Source organism: Salvelinus sp. IW2-2015, unplaced genomic scaffold, assembly GCF_002910315.2.
Source record: "Salvelinus sp. IW2-2015 unplaced genomic scaffold, ASM291031v2 Un_scaffold2250, whole genome shotgun sequence".
Taxonomy (NCBI): domain Eukaryota; kingdom Metazoa; phylum Chordata; class Actinopteri; order Salmoniformes; family Salmonidae; genus Salvelinus; species Salvelinus sp. IW2-2015.
The window spans coordinates 1-6,409 of NW_019943579.1; positions in this window are offsets into that span (position 1 = coordinate 1).

Consider the following 6,409-nt stretch of genomic DNA (forward strand, 5'->3'; position numbering starts at 1 on the left):
GGTGTGTACCATTTATGGTGATAGGCCTCTGCAGAAGGTCATTTATACTTCTTGCGCTTCGCAGAGCAGTACAGAGCTGTTGTGAAGAAGTTGTCAAGGAACAAGGAAGTCAGTTTGTGTTTATACAGGACCTCCCGCCCCCACCTACCGTCAACCAATCATATCAATGCGGAGCTATACGGACCATCTGCATTGTTACTAAATTTGAGGCGGCGCTTGATTTGACCTCACACCATCCGTACGGCGCCTCTGACCACATTTACGGATCAAGCATAAATTGGCTCTTAGTTTATCATTTATAATGTGTGTTACTGGTGATTTCTATCCTTTGGTGGCGCAAATTTCACATTGAATTGACCTAACACATTCACAAATGGTGGCTTGATCACAGTTTTGAGATATAGGTTGCTTGAGGTTCATAGCTAACAGGCAGCACAAACAAACATTGTTGTGCAAATCTCTCTTCACCCACCATCAACACCAAAAATCTATGCAATTGTCCTTCATACCTTATGAGTTTGTCTCTGTACTCTAGCAAATCCTATAGGATTGCAAATTCAGACACACAGCAACGATTTGGCTTTTCTCATCTTTTTTTGGTTATGCCCGGAAATAACAGGTGGAACTATGTTTCATGAAGGGAAGACTTTCAAGCAAACACTCTGCTCTCACCTGATTTTTCAACGACAGCGGTGGCCGCGTGTATTTGCATAAAGTAGAGCTGAACTTTTCTATCGCTCTGCTAGCAGGGTTCGCGCCCGCTAACCTTCCCACAATCCCCTGCGCATTACCCGCGTGCTCCCATTAAAAATGAATGGGGCGGACTTCGTCTGGCGAATTCGGAGTATAGTGTAAACTGTACGTTACTTCTGCTTCATGCCCCAAGTCATATTACTCCTATGACCAGGAAAGTGAAATATTCCTCCTATATTAAAAAAAGACAAGCCGCAAATAATAACGCAAGCTTAACGAAATGCGCCATTTTATGGGCTTATAAACCTGTTGAACAAAGTGTTGACAGTGCTGAATAACAACTTAAACCACGAACTTACTCATTAAAAACTGCAGCCTCTTGCTGTTTTAGTTGAGTTCTCCGCTAGTCATGGTTTTAAAGTTTAAAATCTCACATTATCAACTTTCATGTGCGTTTGAGCGCTTCTTTTTACAGTCGAGCGCAAGGAAACTGCAGATACGGTGACTCTGAGCTATCTGATTGGCCAGTGCTCGGACTTATGTAACGGATGTGAAATGGCTAGCTAGTTAGCGGGTACGCGCTAGTAGCATTTCAATCAGTTACGTCACTTGCTCTGAAACCAATATGTAGTGTTGCCCCTTGCTCTGCAAGAGCGCGCTTTTGTGGTGAGCGATGGGTAACGATGCTTCGTGGGTGTCAGTTGTTGATGTGTGCAGAGGGTCCCTGGTTCGCCGCCCGGTCGGGCGAGGGGACGCCATAAAGTTATACTGTTACATTGATGCTGTTGCCCGATCACTGGTTGCTGCGGAAAAGGAGGAGGTTGAAAGGGGGGTGAGTGCTGAACGGACGTGTCGGCGCGAGGCGGACGTACTAAAGTTATACTGTTACATTGGCTCGCGCGTACCCGCTAACTAGCTAGCCATTCACATCCGTTACACTCACCCCCCTTTCAACCTCCTCCTTTTCCGCAGCAACCAGTGATCCGCGGTCACGGCACCAATGTAACAGTATAACTTTAGTACGTCCCCTCGCCCCGACCTGGGCCGCGAACCAGGGACCCTCTGCACACATCAACAACAGTCGCCCAGAAGCGTCGTTACCCACTCGCTCCACAAAAGCCGCCGGCTCTTGCCAGAGCAGGGGCACACACTACATATTGGTTTCAGAGCAAGTGACGTAACTGATTAAATGCTACTAGCGCGTACCCGCTAACTAGCTAGCCATTTCACATCCGTTACACTTAGGTGCACTTGATTTACTCTTGGTCCTGCCTGCTAGGCAGAATTCTACCTTCAGACATGAAATGGTTAAAAATGGGAACACTTTTGCCTTCCCGGCGCTACGGCTGCTGAATCAAGTGCAAACTAACATCAACAGCACGAAGCAATACAAAAAATAGGACACAAGCCTTTATTGTTGTGTTTTTCAAAATGTTCGATCAGTAACCATGGTCCAAATAGTTTTCCATGTGTACTCTCTATTTAGGGCCATATAACACTGCTTTTGCTTATGCTTTGTTTCCCAATAGGTAATGTAGTTTTGTTTTGACTGTTGTAATTTGGTTTATTCTGATGATTAGTTGTTCTGGTCCTGAACTTCATTCAGTGTGTTAGTGAACTCAGCCCCAGGATCAGCTGGATGAGGGACTTTCTTTTCTTCCTTTACCTTGCATATTTTACTCTATTCCTTTTCACTGCTCGTCGTAACGCTCGTAGCATTTGTACATTTCAGCTTCTTCATTGCCCTAGTCCGCTCCCAAGTCATCACTCTTCATTGCCTATCGCTCCCAAGTCATCAGCTCTTCATTGCATACTTCGCTCCCCTCCCGACCAATGCAGACGTCGGAATGACCATGCAGCACATTTAAGCATGAATTTCCTATGTAATATGCTACCAATTGGATTATGGTTATGGCTCTTTAATTATACTTGTGTCATGGCATTGATGATTATAACTCACTTCCTGTAAAATACATTGGCCTACATGGACATGAATGGGTACATTGGGTAAAGGACATTGTGGCTTTGACTTGCAAACATTGTTGTGCAAATCTATCTCACCATCAACATCTCTGCAATCCTCCTCCATGCCATTGACCTTCTGATTTTGTCTCAGTAGTCTAAAATCATTCTCAGAAAATAAAGGTAGAATTACAACGCTCCCCCCAACGCACGACACATTATTTTCCTTTGACATTTTTAATTCGCCCACAAATTGTCAGCTCCTTATTTCCATGTACTGTACCTAGAATCCAAGGGTTGGATTTGCACTAAACAATTTCATGTCAGAAACATCATGTAGAACATCTTATGGTTAGCCTCATATACATGACCTAGTGCATCAGTTTAAACTGAGAACATATATAGCTAGTTCATCAATATGCAAATGATGTGCGAGTTTAGCTATTCTCTGCTTCAGATGTATGATGACAAACCCTTGAATAAGTAGGTGTGTCCAAATTTGACTGGTACTGTACCTTGTTATGTCATGCCAATAAAGCAATTTAAAATAGAATTTTGAGAGAAAGAGCTGATAACACTTGAAATGTCTCTTTTTTTAAACCTTTTAGTTCAATATCTACTTTTCAATTCTAATAGTTTGTTGATGTTTTGCRTCTTCTCACTTTTGTTTACTTCACTTGCTTTGGCAATGTAAACATGTTTCCCATGGCAATAAAGCCCCTTTGAATTTGAAAGAGAGAGAGGAGTGAAATTGTTGTGGACCTGAGGGAGCGTCAGAGCGAGCTCTTTGGCTCGTCATTGTGTCAACAGAGGATGTTGCCAAGGTCACCAGCTAATCTGGTCAGTTGACTCCTCCCACCACACGGCTATAACTAACCCCAGCCACCTGGCTGCCTAATCCTGGCCCAGGACTGGCCCACACGGGACCAGGGGACTTCCCTTCACTTACACCACAGGGATGATCACCACTTCCTGGACATCACAGTTATGGACCAGGTTCCATTTCACTCCCTAGCCTCTTGCCATAGAGCCTGGTTGTGTCCAGTAGGCACAAAACAGGAAAAATAAACAAACTTTTGAAACATCAAGGTACTATCTGAACTTGTTCAATAGGAAACGCTTGTTGCATTTTTTGCTACGGTGTGCCCTATTGAACACTACCCCTGCCCTGACACTTTGGCTTTATCACTGAAGAAGACCGGGACAGTATTGACAGATCTGAAAAGACTGGGTAGGTWTAATCAATCACTGTGTGTCAATGCCGTTGCCTGGTTCTCCCAAAGGCTATGTTGTAGCCGCCGCCATTTTGATTTAGCCTGTCCAATCGTCTCAGATCTGAAAAAMCAGAAGAGTAGGGGCAACACCATAGGTGTCAGAAAATGAAAAGGACAGTGGCACTTCCTGATGGCACAGGGCTTTCCTCTCGTCTAGGACACAAGCAACAGTGGCACTTCCTGCACCACAGAATGAATGACAGCGGTGCTTCTTACAGTGAGAAACAACCTTGTGGGCTGGGTTACTGTAGTGTCTACTGTAGTGGAATAGCAGCCTTGGGGCCTGGTCTACTGTAGTGTCTACTGTAGTGGTACAGCAGCCTTGGGGCCTGGTTTACTGTAGTGGTACAGCAGCCTTGGGGCCTGGTTTACTGTAGTGGGCTACTGTAGTGGTACAGCAACCTTGGGCCTGGTTTACTGTAGTGTCTACTGTAGTGGTACAGCAGCCTTGGGGCCTGGTCTACTGTAGTGTCTACTGTAGTGGTACAGCAGCCTTGGGCCTGGTTACTGGAGTGTCTACTGTAGTGGTACAGCAGCCTTGGGGCCTGGTTTACTTGAGTGTCTACTGTAGTGGTACAGCAGCCTTGGGCCTGGTTTACTGTAGTGTCTACTGTAGTGGTACAGCAGCCTTGGGGCCTGGTCTACTGTAGTGTCTACTGTAGTGGTACAGGCAGCCTTGGGGCCTGGTCTACTGTAGTGTCTACTGTAGTGGTACAGCAGCCTTGGGGCCTGGTTTACTGTAGTGTCTACTGTAGTGGTACAGCAGCCTTTGGGCCTGGTCTACTGTAGTGTCTACTGTAGTGGTACAGCAGCCTTGGGGCCTGCGGTTACTGTAGTGTCTACTGTAGTGGTACAGCAGCCTTGGGCCTGGTCTACTGTAGTGTCTACTGTAGTGGTTACAGCAGCCTTGGGGCCTGGTCTACGGTAGTGTCTACTGTAGTGGTACAGCACCTTGGGGCCTGGTCTACTGTAGTGTCTACTGTAGTGGTACAGCAGCCTTGGGGCCTGGTCTACTGTATGTCTACTGTAGTGGTACAGCAGCCTTGGGGCCTGGTCTACTGTAGTGTCTACTGTAGTGGTACAGCAGCCTTGGGGCCTGGTCTTACTGTAGTGTCTACTGTAGTGGTACAGCAGCCTTGGGGCCTGGTCTACTGTAGTGTCTACTGTAGTGGTACAGCAGCCTTGGGGCCTGGTCTACTGTAGTGGTGCAGACAGACGTCTTATCTTCTGTGACTGAGGTTAGCCTGACCCAATGCCATCAACACAACCAGATAACTACCAGATGGTTTKTTTGACCTCAGGGATCCTGTGATACCTTTATAYAGCGTCATCATCCCCCATATTTAGCCCATGAAAACTACTGTAAAGTTGCCATCTTGGCCAACTGCCAYGCTGTCTAACACCATGCCTCTGAGATCAGAAGTTACAACCTTCTGGTGGAAAGTCTAATGGGTGGGTGCAGCAGGAAGAAACTCTATCCATGACCCCCACCATAAGGAGGACTTGAGTCTTAAAGGGATAGTTTACTTTTTGGCCTGAACCGCTAACTGATACAATCAAGTTCCACTAGAATTGCTGCATTCTCCAAATGCTAAAAACATACTAAAGAACCTACAAATAGTTAGCGTGTCTAGGTATGTTGAAAATAATGTACTCTTTAAAAAAATAAATGTTTAACAAGAAGTGAACAATCCCRTTAAACAAGATGAGCAGCAGTCTGTCAGGGGGAGTGCAGTGAGGAAGAGGAAATAGCAGGAAGGGGAGGGGCTGTACAGTAGAAGACTGCCAAGGACTTCAAAGAACTCCGGCAGTGATTAAACACCAGGCATGGGGCCTTACTGTAAGCTGTACAGATAATGAGTCCCGGGAGTACATTTCAGGAGTACATTTCAAGAGTACATTTCGTCACAGACTCTTAGCTCGTAGTTGTCGTGAGTTCGGGGTCTCATTCAACACTGTGAGCGAGTCACTACTTCTGTGGTCAGAAGTTCCATACGTTAAGAGGACGGGGAAGTCCCGAGTTCTATTCTTATACGTTCTAGACTGTCTGCAGCACCTGCTGTGGCAAGGTTGAAACTAAAGGTCCTAAAGCAATGGTATCACTATTTCCAGTGATATTCTCCCTCCCGACAACACCTCAAGTACAGACCAGCACATTCTACTCTCCACGTGTCAACCAAGCCCCCCTGATGTGATGTTCTGACTAACAGAAGATCAAAAAGAAAGTTACACTCATTTCTCCTTGCTGTGGTCTGATTCAACCAACCACCAACCAAGCACCGCAAGACTCATCCAGAGTCTGGATGCCGTTCCATATTCCGTAAGGTTGAACTCTATAGCCTCTAGATCTGTCAGTGTGGTATTCACCACAGGAGTTGTTGACAGGCCAAACTGGATAGAATGTTTTACTGTAGCTGCCCTGAATCAACCAGTTGACTTCACTGACCGAAGGTTGACATTTTAGTCCCCAGGTCAGAGTG